Below are 16,892 nucleotides of genomic sequence, written 5' to 3'. Positions count from 1 at the left end.
TCATTTTCATCTTTGATGCTATGTCTATGTACTTTTTTAAAAGTCAGATTTTTAATGAAAGTTCATTTGTTTATTTGAGCTTCACTTGACATTGAATTTTCCAGCTCCTGTATTATTATTATTATTTAGTACATTTTCTTAATGTGCTAAATATTGTACAGTTATAAAACATTATGCAAATATGAAAACATACAATTATTACTACAAAAGTTTCTTTCTTCCAGATGTTTCAAGGAAAACTGATGGTTTGTTTGATAGGTTGGTTGTGGGTTTTTTTTTTTTTTTGACAACTGTTTAACATTTAAACCTCACCTACTGCAAAATGTGAATCAGTATCACCATCATCAGTGTTATGTAAATCTGTGCAAGTATTCTGCTACACTGAAAGGTATGTAAAAATGCATAGGACATCCTCTTTTAATATAGAAAGAAGTATATACGTATTATAAACACTAATCTATTCAGTGAAGTGCAGTGATGTTGATTCCCCAGTAAGCCTCATTTTGCTTTTCACCTTTAAAGCACTGCTCCTCCCCTGCTTATCACATTGTCATTTATATCTTCACAAAGTGAGCACAAGAAGAAAAGCCTCACCAACTAAATTGAAGTCATTGGCATTTTTGCACGTGTAAATAAAGTCTGAAACAGTGAGTGCTGCCATCAAAATGTATGTAATAGAAATTCATTATGGAGTAACTCTACCAATATATCAAGTAGATGTGCAATAGGAGGAAATGAACATTTCTCAGTGCCTGCTGCTCAGTTATATGCAGAAGAAGGAGTAAGGTAATCTAGGCTTAGGGAGACCTTAGCACAAGGTTTGAATGTGCAGCTGAAAGAAGTGAGGGACCAAAACTGCAGCCTGCAGTCATTTGCACTGTGGAACCAGGCTCACTCTGCAGGTGAGCTCAGCTTTCCAAGTACAGCAGGACCAACATAAAATGTTTTAGTGTTGTGCCAGTAACTTTACTGAACCAGAACAGGACTCAGGACCCTACTGTGTGAGGTACAAGCTCAGAGCAAAAGGACTGCTGTCATTGCAGAGCTGGCAACTGGAATCTTGGGGGATGTAGGAAAGCATCGCTGTGACAAAATGCAACAATAACAACATGATGTAGAACATGACAAATGGCCGTCACTACACACCACACAAACAATTTTTAATGAGGCTGAGAATAAAAAGGAGCTTTCAGGAAGTATCTGAAGAAGCAGCAACAGTCACGTGGAAGGCAGCAGCTCTCCTTTGGACTTTGCCACCTCACTTCAATTTATACTGCAAATCTCCGTAGGCAGCCATATTTCCATAGTGGGGGCGAGTCACCATTCCCAGCAGCAATGGGCTGCAGTTATTGACCATTTCAGAAAAAGTAGATGTGCTATCTATTCTGTGTACCTATTGCAACCACTGTGCTTTCAAAGGAACAGCCAGTCCCCAAGGTAGGAGGACAACTGCTGCACAGTGCAGAATAATGTCATACATATAATAAATTTGAAATAATGTTGTTGCTTATAGTAGCCTTGAAATACAACCTATGTCTCAATAGCAGAGAGTTTGGAAACATCTTTGGTGCAGGAAAGGTCTTGATATGTGTTTTTATAGCTTTGAGTACAATAGGTTCAGAATCTTGACAGAGACTTTGTACGTCAGTAAAAAAGCAATAATTTATACTTGGAATCTAACCACAAAAACACCACAAAGTTTTTCTTTGACTGATGCATAAATCTGATCTTGACTCCTGAACTACAGAAACAATGCATTACAAGCTGAAAATGGACTGACAGATTTATACAAGAAGTTCCTACTATTATGTAAGCTTTGATGTTAGTGTCAAGTATTACACAACTACTAAAACACACCCCTTCACCTCTCCTTCTCTCAAAATCCTGGAATAATCCTCTTGCTTTTTTCCAATAGCCCAAAGGTCAGAACGCTTTTTTGTACAGACTTTCGGCTGCCTGAGGGTGTTTGAAGCTGTGTTATAACTTAGGACTGCATCAGTAACTTTTATGTGAATTCACACAAATGGATGTTCTCATTCTCTCAAGGCCAATGTTTTACATGCTACAAATCAGAAAATGCTCCCTGGAGCAAGGCTGTGCTCTTGCATTCTTCACTCAGGTAGAGTTTTCACTATAAAACTCTCTCAATACAAAACATATTTTTAAAAGTGTAGAAACAAACACCAGAGAGGAAGTCTGTGTGCAGAAAACAGCCCACCAATATAACATATAATCTTACATGTTATGATTTGACCGAGAAAAGTCCATGTAAAGATAAGGATACTGCTTCTGACTGATGAAATCACTGAGTCACAACTCGCTGAAAGGTGAAAGGGCACATTGGTGAAGTTTCAGCATCTAATCTCTGTTTTTCCTGTGACTTCTTAAGCATCCTTGGCCATGCTCAGAGACAGTTTTCAGCTTGCTGAACCTTGTTTATTATGAATTATTCCATTTTTGTCACACAGAATTGTTTGTGTTGAAATAAATATTATTCAGGCATGTGGCTGAAAATTTGCCTCACATTTGAGTAACAGGATCAGTCAAAATACTCTAACATGGACTTAAGCCAGTTCTTTTTGAGCAAAACAATATAGCTAATGATTCTGCACATGTGTGGATCTATCAACCCTGTCCATTCTGCTGGTTAACATCAGTGTTAGAGATATGAAATGCACTGCTTTATCATCTTGGTATTAGATCTTTTTGGATTAGTTTCTGATGGTCGGGGCTGGATAGCTGGAAATCTCATATGACCTGGACTGTGTATGTGGAAATCATGACTAAGGCACTGTATTCAGTGAGTCTAGTGTATCCTGGACATGTTAGACTCATTATATTTAATGTTGTTTTCATTTGCACATGTAGAATGACATATTGCTTCCCGGCTGCATCAAATGAAATGATCATTTGCCCAGGGAAAGTAGGTCTAAGATGTGGGGTGCACCTGAGATGCCACTGGATGTCTACAACAAGCTTTGAACTATAAAAATATGGGTTTTAATCTGCACGAATGATGAAGGTGGTATGATAGTGATGAAATACTAATTGGTCATGAGTTAGTGTTGTAGAACTAACATGAGGGATATGTTTGCTCTTCAAGTTCATTCCAGGTAGTGATCAGAAGAGTGAAGTTAATACAAACCAAACTACTTAAGCACTTGTGATTAATTTCACCTAAGTTTGCCTGTCTTACAATTAAACACCTAATCTAAGCTCTATGGTCAGTTGAAAAGTCAGATACCACTGGAGAAAAGTGTACTATTTTATAATGGAAGGGTATTATGCAGGTAAAATGAAGAACAGTTTGGGATTTCTATTTATGTCCACTGGGTAGAGGAAAAGGTTAAACAACTCCCTAGATTAGATACATACATTTTCAGATACTAATGATGACTGAGACTAATTTATTGTAAGTGGAAAATAGTTCTGGTTAGCAGTTTCAGAATTTCATACTTTCCACAATTATGTATTCTGCACAGCATGAATATGAACTATAGACTAATAAAATCCTTTCCAGAATGGAACTTCCTGCCCACAGTGCTTTGATATGAATCAATTCTGTCAAAGTATAAAAGGAATATTTTTTGCTTTGAAAATTTGCTCTGACACTTTATTGGGATTTTGCAACTGAACTATGACAATTTTCATTCTGTGATACAATCTACGGGTCTTACGTGAAAAGTGATAGTACTTGAGTTAATAAGGATTTTTCTCATTAGTATTTAGTGTAAATGAATATTTAATTGGCTTTACTGGTGTTGAAATTTGATGACTCTAAGGCAGAAAAAAAGGAAGCCATTTTTCCAACAAAGTGCTGAAAAAATTAAATCCATTTATGTTGATTTTTTTTACAGGTTACTTATAGTTAAACTTTATGAGAACCATGAGTAAATATGAATACATGTTTATACAGTGCTTTTTGAATTAAACCATATGAAGGCTAAATCACATCTGGCATTGATAGTCTATTTTTGCTATGGCGATTTCAAAGGTTTGGTAAACTGTAATGTAGGGGTGTCAAACTCATTTTCACCAGGGGCCACATCAGCCTCACAGTAATGGATCATTGTATATTGCACAGTATTGCATATAGTTCACATACATTGCAATACTTCCATCTCTTCTGTGTGTTACAGCATATCTCTAAGGGTGAGGATGACTGATAGTGCATGAATATGCCAAAATATGCAGATGAGCTCTGAGTATTCAGCTGCCTGAAGTCCTGTAGCTCTTAGATGTCAGCACATTACCACAATGAGAAACTGCAGAATAGAAAGTGTCCAGGTTGGCTCAGGAACACAGATGAACACTGTTTCTGATGTTTATTTCCCTTCCTCTGGATGACCATGCTTCAGCGCATGTGCAAACTGGCCCTTCCTGCCTGAATAAACCAGTAAAAATCAGCTGGGGAAAATAAGTACCCAGTCTTGCACTGTTTGTATAGCTAAGCTAATTTTTGGTAAAGAAGAATAGATGTGATTTCACTATACTGAATATGAATTAAACATATGAGCTTTTTCTTGCAATTAAATGAGAACAAATGCAGTCACTGTTTTTTGCATTTCTTGCTATTCTTATTTTTCATTTATCAAAGAGTTGCTTTTTCATCAGTTTTATGTTTCTTCCAGGAGTTCCTTTTTCAGTTTTATTTTTCTGGAATCAATAGTAAATGCAAAATAAGCACCTTCTATTTAATGGCTTCACTGTGCTATGTAGTTTATCATTGACTAATATTATCTTTATAATAAGAAATGCAGTATACATATGCATTAAACTGCTGAGGACAAAACTGTGGCAGAGCACAATCATTTATTCAGCCAGTTTTCTCCTTGTCTGCGCCTGTTCGTCTTCCACTGTCACACTGTAGTGTGGGTTAGTGGAAAAAGGAACCCCATCTGGGACCTTCAAGTGGGTTAAAGACTTTCTCCTTGCTTGGAATACTGGAAGGGTCAACTCTTCTCTTCCTTTTGTCATAACACTGCAGCCAATGTTATTGCTTCTTAGAAACAGAAAATCCGCATGTTTGTATTAAATTTTTTCTTTGTCAGAACAGAGAAACCAAAACATATTTCACTGCTTCTGTGCTATATCCCCTTGTGCCCACCTTGTGCTTGAAAATGCTTTGGTGTAGAAAGGTGTATTTATTAAAGGGAGATCAACTTTGAGAGCTCTCTTAACCAACCCACAGTAAATGTGACTACAGCCAGTGACCACACTGCTAACTCCAGGTGTCTCTCCATATATGGTAGAAATAATCCTTTTTCAGAAAGTACACCGTCACCGGAGTATAGATTGCTTAGGCATCAATGATATTTTCCACTTGAGTTCATGCCTAACGCAACTGAAAAGAGTTGCTGTCGATGAAAATATTACAGAAGCATCTTCATTTGTGTTTAATGCATGGAATTAAATTTTGGGTGTCACAGAGTGGCACAAGTCCAGCACTTGGATGGAATTGAACCAAATATCCTAAGTTGAGAATGGGATCCCTTTCATTTTTTCTTGTTTTGTGTATAACATGCTCCTCTTGAAAAACTCATAGCACGTTATTTACCAGTGAGACAGCAGCTAAGACTAATATACTCTACAGACTAAAAAGGGTAAAAACTGTCTGTGCTGACTGCTTGGTAGCTGTGCTTTTTATCTGGGTATTTTGGCTGTTTAGTTTTACTTTGAAAAATCATGAAAGGCTTAGCCCATATTAATGACAATTTATCTGCAATATTTCAGTTTCAGAGGCAAAGCCAAGCTTTAGTTCAAAAATGCAAAAAAAAATCTCATAAATTACCAAAAAAACCCCACAACCCAGTAAATATTTGCCTTCCATCATGGGAATAAAAAGTGAATTAAGAGTCTTTTACAACTTGTATATCAAGTTTTCAGCTGATGCAGTCTTAAATGGCTGAGTTATTGACCTCTGAAAAATGGACTTTGTAATGGAAATACTGACAGACTATAAACTACAGCTATAGTACTGAGGAGGGGAGGGAAGGCAAATACTGTAATTACTAGCACAGAAATATTGTTCTACTATTGCTTTGACAGTTCAAACCCAAACAAATCAAACACAAACATGTAATTTCCAAAGCCCAAAGCTACAGTGAAGCTGGTGGATACCACATGAGGTGTTTCTATTCTTGCCTCATTCCTTTTCTTGTCAGACCTTTGTATCTTCCCTTAAATGCCTAAGTGGAATACACAAGACTGCCAGTTGCTAAAGCAACTAAGGTTCTTAGAAAGTTATATTTGAGGTCCCTGAAAGTGAATGGCACTGACTAGAGGAAAGAGAGGAAAAAAGCAAAAGTACAGTGTCTGGGAAGGAAAAACCTGATAAGAAGGAATGCACAAAAGAAGCAATTGAAAGAGGAGAAGAACAAAGCAGGGAGTGAAGTTGTGGAGAAAAAAATCATTGAGAAGTTCAGAACAGTGCAGTGATGGAGATGAATTAAAGGGATTTGGGCTTATTGGCAGAGAATGAAAGCTGGAACAGAGTTCAAAGTGACAGAATTGAATTGATATTTCCCATCATGTTCAGGGAATAAACAATGATGCTAAAAGAAAAGAGGAAAAGTTTCTACCCAGAACTGCTACCATAAAGTTGATATATTATATACTAATGTATCAACACGCAACAACATGTATCTCAACAGTCTGTTGAGGAGCATGGGCTTCAACTCTGTCAGGAGAAATTTAGGCTGGATATTAGAAAGAGATTCTTTACAGAGAGAGTGGTCAGGCATTGGAATGGCTGCCCAGGGAGGTGCTGGACTCACCGTCCCTGGAGGTTTTTAAACTGAGATTGGACATGGCACTTAGTGCCATGATCTAGTAAATGGACTGAAATTGGACCAAGGATTGGACTCGATGATCTCTGAGGTCTTTTCCAATCCAGTCAATTCTGTGATTCTGTGAAAAGGACTCAAAGGAAATTTGGGTTGGATGAAATTAAGAGCTTTGTGTTAGGTTTCTGCTCTTTGGCAAAGTTTCTGCTGAATGCTCATATCAATACGTACCTAATACAAATGAGTGCACTGTAAATGCCTGCAGTTTACCAGAGGGTAAATATCAGTCCTTCTAGTGAGTGGATTTTTTTTTTTTTTAATTTATTTTTTTTTTTTTTTGGTAAAACCAAAGATTCTATTGTATATGACAGAAAGTCAAGGTTGTCAGTAGAGGAATAGTAGTAACAAACCTTGTAAAGAGAGTGATGACATTAGACATGACAACAGAAATTAGAATTGTAGACTTTGTCTGGGAGATACAAAATGTGCAATTTCTTACTCTAGGCTCTTTTCTCCAAAATGCAATACGCACATGGAAGTTAGGTGAATCCCAAAGGATAATACATTTTAAATGGACAAATATTTTATATTTTTAAATAAGGATACTGTCTCTTAACCATCAAACAATGAATGTTTAAATACTAGCCAAAATATTGGAAACTAAAATGAGCTCCTTATGTTTGTTCAACAGAGCAACATCAATGGACCACCAGTGTCAATCACAAAACCCAAAAGTTTGGAAATTTGAGTTCCTCATTGTGGAAACAGGTATTGAAACACACTTTTGCTTCACAAACCTGTATCTGCTGTTTTGGGTTAGTTCTAATGTAGAATTAAACAAATATTTTGACATTGAAAGTTGTTGCAGATAAAACTGTCCTTTATCTGACAGCTCTTCTCAACACCCACAAAGCATCTTTACATCCAATTAGGCAGCCATAGAAAAGACAGGTGTTCCAAAATGGTCAGCATCTGTTTATTTTATTACTTCATGGAAGGGATTCTCTCTTTTGAACTCTTTCTATAGTTTATTCATTTCAATGGAATATTCATTTCAAAAAGTTCACTTAGTTTACATTAGGTGAGAGAAGAGAGGAAAATTATCATTAAAGAAGAATTTATTTTGCACAAGAGGTGGTTTAAACCACATTTATTCTGCTTTGATGAAAGTTCTGACAGCAAAACAGCAAAATAAAAAGTATTTTTATTAAACATTTAAAAATACTAAATTACATTCCAGATATTCATAAATCAGTCTTTTTTATTATTTGAACATCATTTAATGTTGTGTCAGTGGCACCCAGGAATAATGCTAGTAAAAAGGTGAGGAAGAAATAGTGCTGCTCCAGGCACCAGAGCAGAGATTCCCCTGCAGCCCATGGTGCAGACCATGGTGAGGCCGGCTGTCCCCCTGCAGCCTGTGGAGGTCTGTGGTGGAGCAGAAATACACCTGCAGCCCATGGAGGACCCCACACCAGAGCAGATATGTGCCCAAAGGAGGCTGTGACCCTATGGGAAATTGATGCTGGAGCAGGCTCCTGGTAGGACCCGTGGAGAGAAAAGCCCATGCTGAAGCAGTTAATGAACTGTAGCTCATCAGAAGGACTCACATTGGAGAAGATCATGGAGGACTGTCTCCTGTGGGAGGGACCCCATGCTGAAGCAGGGAAAGGGTGTGAGGGGTCCTCCCCATGAGGAGGAAGGAATGATAGAGACGTATGATGAACTGACTGCAACCCCCATTCCCTCTACCACTGAGGTGCTGTGGGGAAGGGATAGAGAAATTGGGAGTGAAGGTAAGCCAGGGAAGGGTTGAGGAAAGGTGTTTTTAAGATTTGGTTTTATTTCTCATTATCCTACTCTGATTTCATTACTAATAAATTATACTAATTTCCCCAAGTCGTGTTTGTTTTCCCCATGATGACAATTGCTGAGTGATCCCCCTGTCCTTATCTCAACCCATGAGACTTTGGTTGTATTTTTTCTCCCCCTGTCCAGCTGAGGAGAAGAAGTGGTAAAGTGGGTTGGTGTGCGCCTGATGTCCAGCGAAGGTCAACCTAACACAGCTTTAAAAACGCATTCCTGATCTGAACAAATGCTGCTGTGGATGCCAACTTTGTGATGCTAGCACAGTGTGAGTGCTGCACACCTGCCCCCTTGACCTTGCATGCAGGAGGCTCCAGAGAGCAGAGACAATCGCTGTGGCTGAGAGTTGGGCTTCCCACACTGTTTACAGGGACTGCTGATGTGGGTGTGGGCTGAGATGGACACTACTGACAGCAGATGTGTGGTAACTCCAGTGCCAAGGAAACACAAATCTCCTTCTGGCCCTAGGCACTTGTCCACCTAACTTCATGCGTCAGGAGCCTGATATGCTCATCCAACAAAGGAATGAGAACAGGATTTCTGCCCCCAAATAAACTCAGTTTTGTACATTCTGTCCTTATAAGGCATTAATTCACAGAGGATCCATGCAATGTCCTAGGGCAAGACTTCTCTGTCCATTACACCCACAGACTGGTTCAGCAGCAAAAGTAGAAAGGAAAACCATTTAATTCCTGATCAGGAGTTTCCACACGGCAGTCACTGTTTAATATGGAACAGGGTATGTCTCACAAGCCTGGCTGTACTGCTGAAGAGAGAAGGCTTGAGATGTCCCTGTGCTTGGCAATACTAGTTTGAACTTTCTGACTTCCAGGGACTCATGATAGGTTGGAGCAATTCAGAGCAGCCCCAAGACAGGAATTACCTAAGGGTACTTCGGCTGGTAACTGGCTCCTTCTTTTATCTGCTTCTTTTAGAGGCCTCAGTTAAAGACTTTTACTTTGTTCAAAACAGTGGATTATACAACTGTGTGTTTGGGAGGCTTCAGTAAGTAGTACTGTGAATAGTACAGATGGAAAACTGAGAGTGAAGTAGGGCCAGTTTTTTATCAAAGAACTAGAGTGTGGCTTTTCAAGGCTTTTCAAGCCTTGCAAGTTTTGCTTCTGGCAATCTGTGATACTGTGAGCAAGAAAATCTAGCCCATCCATGGTTTTATTTCTCTATGTTTGCTTTGATTTTCTAAATGCCCCTGAAAGCACCCATACCTGCATTCTTCCACAAGAAAATAAAATTCTACTCAAAGTGAAAGAATTTCAGCTAATCTGTCACAAACCTCATTACCTTCCTTTTCCCACTTCAACAGTAATTCTTTAGTGATTATATTTCTCTCTAGTGCCTTCAAAACCTTCCTTAGTGGAAATGTCTGGTGAAAAAAGGTATTTGTCCTGAAGAATATTGCATTCACAGTAGTTTATTTCATAGATAGGAGTAAATTCTAAAGTTGTGGCATTCCTGTGAGGAAACTTCTGCCATACACAACAGAACTGTTGCATGAGTCCTTTTGCTGGCTTCAGTTCTCATACACTCAGTTTATCAAATATCCAGCAGGAAGTTAACACAGGAAAGCACATCTTTGTCTGTATTACAGATAAAGAATTGCCCTGTCACTGAATTCATTATTTTCCCAGTTTACTTACTGAGTCTTAATCATCATTCCACCTAGGATGTGGTTATGAGTCAATTTACTTTGATGTCCACTGTATAAAAGCATTTTCAACCCTTGAAATTGAAAAAAAATGCATGAAAGTTTAAAAGATATGTTGAGTGATGAGAAGTCATTTCCTAATGGTGATGGCTGTATCTGCACCTGGAAAATATCATTTATTGTACTTTTGAAATGAATCCGATAAAAATTTTACATTTGCACTTAATATTATTTTCAACCTACCATATATTACACCTAGTTACCAAAAAAGTACTTCTTCCTATACATCCCCTATGACATGAAGCAGAACTAATCAATCGAGGATAATAACAAAAGAGACAGATTTATCAGTTCACTTTACTCAGTTAGAATGATTTGTGGCTAAAACTGAAAAGTTTAAAATGGAAAAAAAGTTTATTATGGCTGTGTTCTGAACTAGACTAGAGACGAAAAAGTTTCTGCCAATATATTGACCTGTGGACTGAGGTATTCAATTCATGATGTGCATACTTAGACCTTGATATATTATAAATATATAACCAGGGCTTGCTTTCTTCTACCAGAGTCAGTGGCAGAAGTATTTCCCCTGGTGAATTCCTCCAGCCTTACACCTTTCTGTACTATCTGGGACATGGGTTCCCTCTTATGAAATCTGTGAGAATCTTTCCATTGATGTCAGTAAGAGCCACATCAGGTCCTTAAATCAGCACTGAGTGCAATAGCCTGCTTCTGAGCCTAAAAGTGAATTTAGTGTGCATTAAACCAGCAGATCATTGCTTAGTCACTCAGACCATGTTGCAACTTTGGCAGGATAAAGAAATCTTCTGAATGTGACTGCTTCAAGACTTATAATTCCTGGGTGAATGGGATCAGGAGTTAAATCTCGTTTTGTAAACTAAAACAGTGCTAGACTATGCTTTCTGGTTCTGTGACCAGAGGTAGCAAACATGGTCTGGCTTTTACTAGACTGTCCTAGATCCCAATACAGGGTGACTCCTCACACATTGTCTTTAGAAATGGTCATTAGTCTGTGTCAGTTCCCAAATTGTACCTAGGGGTCATTTGAGAGACTGCCTGTATCAAAATAGTGCATGAACTGCTCTGTCAGTGTAAAAATGTGTCAGCCAAATTGCTGCTTTCACACCTGTCCAGTCCCTGTTAAATTTATTAACAGAGATGCACCCAAAGAGCGTTGAGACCTGTCTGTATGGGCAGCTGCCTGCACAGTCTCTGCCCCTGTTTTAGGGTCTGAAAACCACCATGGACAGCAACATGTCACATTAGGGTGACACTGTGACACTGTCCCTGGCAGCTTGTCCCTGACACTGCTTCCAGGCCTGGCTCATTTTTGCTTAGTCTGGAGCACAGGCAAATCAAGTCCAAGACCACTCAATTTGCTCACCGTAGGCATGTCCCTAGAGTGAGAAGATGGAAGGTGGAAGATGTTTGTGTCTGTGATATCAATAGGTGCAGAGATGTTTATACCTGAAAGAACAGCACACACAGATGAGGTGAAGTCTGAGTTGCTCGGTGTCATCCAGCTCTGTTCAGTGGAATTATTTCTGTTTGGCATTCTTATTCATTTAAATTACAGCCATCTACTTACCTTATTCAGGTGGCTTGTTTCAAGATTGGTTGTGCATACAAATTCATTTCCTTGGAAAGGAGTAAATTAAAATAAGAAACATACATAAAAGAAGAGTTCTTAAAGTAGAATTAGATGTAAAGCATAGAAGATTTGTAATATACTTATTCCACCCAACTTTTGCCAGAATTAAGACAGAAAATCATATATATGCATGCATTCGTGCACAAGTAACTGTGTATTGTGACTACACACTGTGATGCATTGGTCTGCTGCAGGAAGTGTTCTCTAAGGAAATCTGTGCTTTGAATTTGAGAACATGATATGTATCAATTTCAAAAGAGTGTCCTCCCCTGAAGATTGTTTCTCAGGCTGGGCACCTGAATTCTCTTAAGAGATGCTGCTCTTCTTCCAAGAAAGTATGAGCATGAAAAATGAACAAAAATTATACCTAAAGGTTTTCTGTGTTTTCTTAATTTTTATTTAGGATTCAAGATAAAGCAGTGATCATACATGCAGCAGGCAGTTATCTTTTGCTAAGCCCAAGTGATATGAATCAACAGGGAAAGAGAATATGTTTTCTTTCCAAGTACTTAAGCCTCACAGTAATTCTTCAGCACAGCTTTCAAAAACAGCAGTAGTAAGACTGAAGCCCTTGTTAAGAATGGAAAAATTACTGTGGTCTAAAAAACAAGCCAGAACCTCATTCACAGTTAATTGACAGTGCTAAATGGAAATCACTAATTCTTAGTAGATTATCAGCATCTGATTCACCATTTAATGTAGAAAAGAGGAAGAATGACACTGGATGACTAGAAGAGTTTATTCAGTATAGGATTTATTTTTTTTCCAGAAATACTTGGAATCAAGAGGCAAATCTGGACATTTGCTCAGTGTCAAGCTCCCTGCTAATGGCCTGACATACTTTTAAGCACCTAAATGACACTTTAGTCTTATTTAAGGAGGGAACAAGTGAATTCAGGATGGTGGTCCAGAAATATTATTTTTCAACCCTTCTTCCATTTGCCATCCTAAGCCACTAAATAGACTCTGCTGTCTTCTCCCTGTGTATTACGTTTTTATTTTTCTAATCAAAGTCAGCAACTTCTGTTTAGCAAAAGCTTTAACACTGCTTGGTTTTACCCTGTTACATATAAGCCTCTCTAGCAGTGTTGCCACCTGCAGTCAAGGTGAAGTTTTGTTGTTAGTGCAGAAAACAGAGCAAAGGAAACCATGAAATGATGCCTTGCTCCTACTTTTGTCCTGAGGACAATTTCCTAAGTGTTCTTGAGGGAGCAGTTGACTTTAATAGGTGGTTAGAAAGAATTACAATTGTGCAGTAGATTTAAGAACCATATGCAAGATGGAAGTATTTGAATGTCCCATAAAATAAGGAATAAAACTCTTACAAAATTATGTGGACATAAAAGCAACCCTAACCTAAAGATTTTATTGTTAGCTATATCACATTGTTTCATTGTTATCTTGATAAAACTTCAGAAACTTGACTTGTGGGCAGAACTTGCTAAGTTGGTAAATGTGAGCTGAGAGTTAAGGATTATTATCTTCTAGCAGGACACATAACCATATATAAAAATCATGACAATATAATAACACATTATATAAGTATATACATATACATGTATATAACATATAAATACAAAGTATAATTGCTCAAAATGTAATCATCGAGTTTATTATAGTTGTGATGTACCTTTACCCATCTTTTTTACCCTTTGCAAATATATAGCAGCCAACACATTCAGTTAAAACTAATCTCCTTTTGAAAGTCATTAAGAGTCAATACTCTCCAGTATTTTTAGGAGTTATTTAAACAAATTAATGGTCTGATCTTCACTATGTGTTAGTGTCCGTTTATTCTTTGTTATTTTAAGCCTGAAAGCAATAATAAAAGAAATACTATGCCAGAGTGAAACATAACATTTACTATCTTTAGAATCTATTAATGTGACAGAAAGCTCAAATTAAAAATGCTGGACAGTTTTAGAAGGATATTCTACAAGATATTCAAGTTAGTTTTAGGCCAGTTCATTAAATTCTCCAATAAATTATTCTATGACACTCTCTGTGCTCAGTGCAGAAACCCTGCCAACACTTTAAGTGGCAATTTAGAATCTGACCAGGGAATTACGTGTTATGATCTGTACTTAAAAGACTGCTTATGCGTACTATATGGGGAAAAAAAGGTATAGTAGCTCTGATGATAGAAGCTATAATTCAGGTCTTACCATTTGTTATCTGCAGATGCTTGTACTCTCAGCCCAGTAAACCTTGGTTTCTTTATTCAGGATTGCTGGAGCAGATGGTACTCATATTGTGAAACAGTCAGGTATATTCTCCAGGAAGGCAGAAGACACAGATTTGCATGCTCTTCAGACTGATGAACCATGAAACCCATGAAAGTATAAAACCTGTCCTGAAGGATAAAAATTCATCCTGAGTGGATGGCTTAGCCAATGATTTACTGAATGCAAGGGAGAAACTGCTCACTCTCCATGGCTGAAGCAGAGTAGTTCTGACCACTATTTTGAAAGGTAAAATTTAAAAACCTGAATACAAGAAAAGAGTGTGAATCCCAGTCTCTTCTTGGCACCTGCTTTTCAGTAAAGCAGAGTTAACTCTTACATTCATCCCATGGTTCTTAATGAACTCTCTTATTAAATTCAATAAACACAATAGATTCAGCAGCTTTTTCCACCTAATGTTAAGTTTATATAGCAAGGTTATCACATAATTTCACTTTTGCATCTATTTCACTTATCTAGCACAGCCTGAACCTTTATCTTATTTTACAAAAGTAAGTCTATTTTGAGTGAAATCAAGGTGCCCAACTGATGCCCTAGAATATCCTTACTGGCCTCCAGGTAACTTTCCAGAGAGTTGGGGTCTCCCCAAATGTCTCTGGCATTTCTGCTTGGAGATCTGCTTCAAGGATCTTGGTTACTCTGGGGTGCTTTAAATAGCACTACACAATTTTTAGTGAGCAAATTAATTCCCTTTGCTTCTTAACATCTATGTTTTTTATGAGATGGTAATACCTAGTAAATTCCTGTACAGGGCATGATAAACTTGCTAGGACTGAGTGTAATTTAAGACAATGCATAAAAATCACAAAATTGCCATACAAATATATTTTTTGTCTTTCTTTCTCTTGATCAGAGATGCAAAGGAGAATGTCAGAACTAAAATATAAGATTTTTCTTATCTTACTCAGTGGAAATAAATATATATAGGCTTTGCTATCTAGTGAAAAAAAAAAAAGAAAGAAAAAAAAAGAAAAAAGTCCACATTCGGTTCATTAGTCAAGATTAAAACTGAAGGTATGTGAAACACCTGGACCACTTCTCTGCCAAGAAGTTTTTATTAGTCTATCTACTCTCCATACAGCTTAATACTTTCAGCTCTGTTCTGCCTTCATTTCCTAGTAACTCATTTTCACTGGGGCACTTATTCTTTGATTGCTAAGAGTTATTATATAGTTTTTTATAAGAAACAATACATTACAAAATCAAAGCAGGGTAAAGTCTTTTGTTGCTGCAGTAAAACACACAAGAAAGAACATTTCACCACTGCTACCTTCATATTTTTACTTTTTTTTTTTTTCAAAATAAAGCATTAGTTTCTTCACAAAAGGATTCCTGGAAGAGTTGGCCGTGCGGAATGCGATGGTTCACTCTGCCCTGGCAGGAGGAATCCAGCCCTGTGTTTGTGCTCTGGCTCCACTTTAAGTACCTTCCTGGCATCAGTCCCAGCTGTGCTGCACCAGCCCAGCTCTCCAGACCTGCCCTGTGGAACAGCCTTGTTAAACCTCTGGGGAACCACTCCGGCAAACATTTTCTTCCACTTTTAACCTCTTATGAATGAAGGAACACAATGTTTTTCCTTGATTCTTTTTCTACAGTCCACACCTAATCCATTAGGTTGGTTATTCCCCATTCAAGTGATCTCTATGGAGTCAGTAGAAAGGGCAAAGCCATGGAACATACAGTTTTATATTTGTAAGCCAACGCCAAGCTTGAACTGGGAAGAACCTTCCTTCACCATCCGACAAAATAGCAAGAACCTTTTTGAAAACTCAGGTCACACAACATCTGATTATCACTGTGCATCCAGCTACGCACATGCGTATGTATAAGATACCTATATGTAGATTACACATCTGATTACATAAATCTGTATGCTAACTTTATACAAAGATAACTTTAACTTTTACAGGGATACTTTTATCTTTGTATTCCGAAGAGCAAACAACCTGTGTCTTTCTTATGTATAAATCTACCAATGAGACTTTATTAATTATCTGTCTGGAGAGAAAATAAACACCTATAATGTGTGGTTTTGTTTGGTTGGTTGTTTTTGTTTTTGTTTTTGTTTTTGTTTTTGTTTTTTTTAATACAATGACACTAATTATGATTAAGCTATCAAATGAAGTGGTGCAAAGTAATGGTCCGGCACACAGGTATGACTGTAGAAGCAATGCTTCAGAGCTCTCTGATGGCTGCTGTGCCTACTCCATTGTGATGTACCAAAATGAAAAGTAACCTGTCCCTCACCCCCATCTGCTGGCAAGAAGGATGATAAGTGGAAGTGCTGTGAAAAGTGTGATTAATCTTGTAATGCAATGTACTACATTCCTGTTCTGTTAGTGCATAAATTCTAGTTACTGTCTGTATGTATTCTTCTGGTATATGCACACTTAACCTGTGATTTTTATGCCGTAATAATTGAAGGAGACCACCATGTTAAGTGAAAAAGATGCCATTTCCACATTTGCAGTGGGGACAAAGCATGTTTCCAGCCCACATGCTCACAATGGAGCCCACCCTTCAAACCTCTTTCCTTTCTGTGTCTTTAACAAAAACCTCCAAGCATATGCCATGAGGTTCAGATTCACATTTTTAATCTTTCAGGGTTTACATTACTGGCAATCTCAGCTCTCTCCATTGTGAAGATAGGAAGGCAACGGGAAATT

The sequence above is a fragment of the Nesoenas mayeri genome (assembly GCF_963082525.1).
Source record: "Nesoenas mayeri genome assembly, chromosome: 3".
Classification (NCBI taxonomy): Eukaryota; Metazoa; Chordata; class Aves; order Columbiformes; family Columbidae; genus Nesoenas; species Nesoenas mayeri.
The sequence above is the reverse complement of the archived record's forward strand: the minus strand, read 5'-3'. Positions refer to the sequence as shown.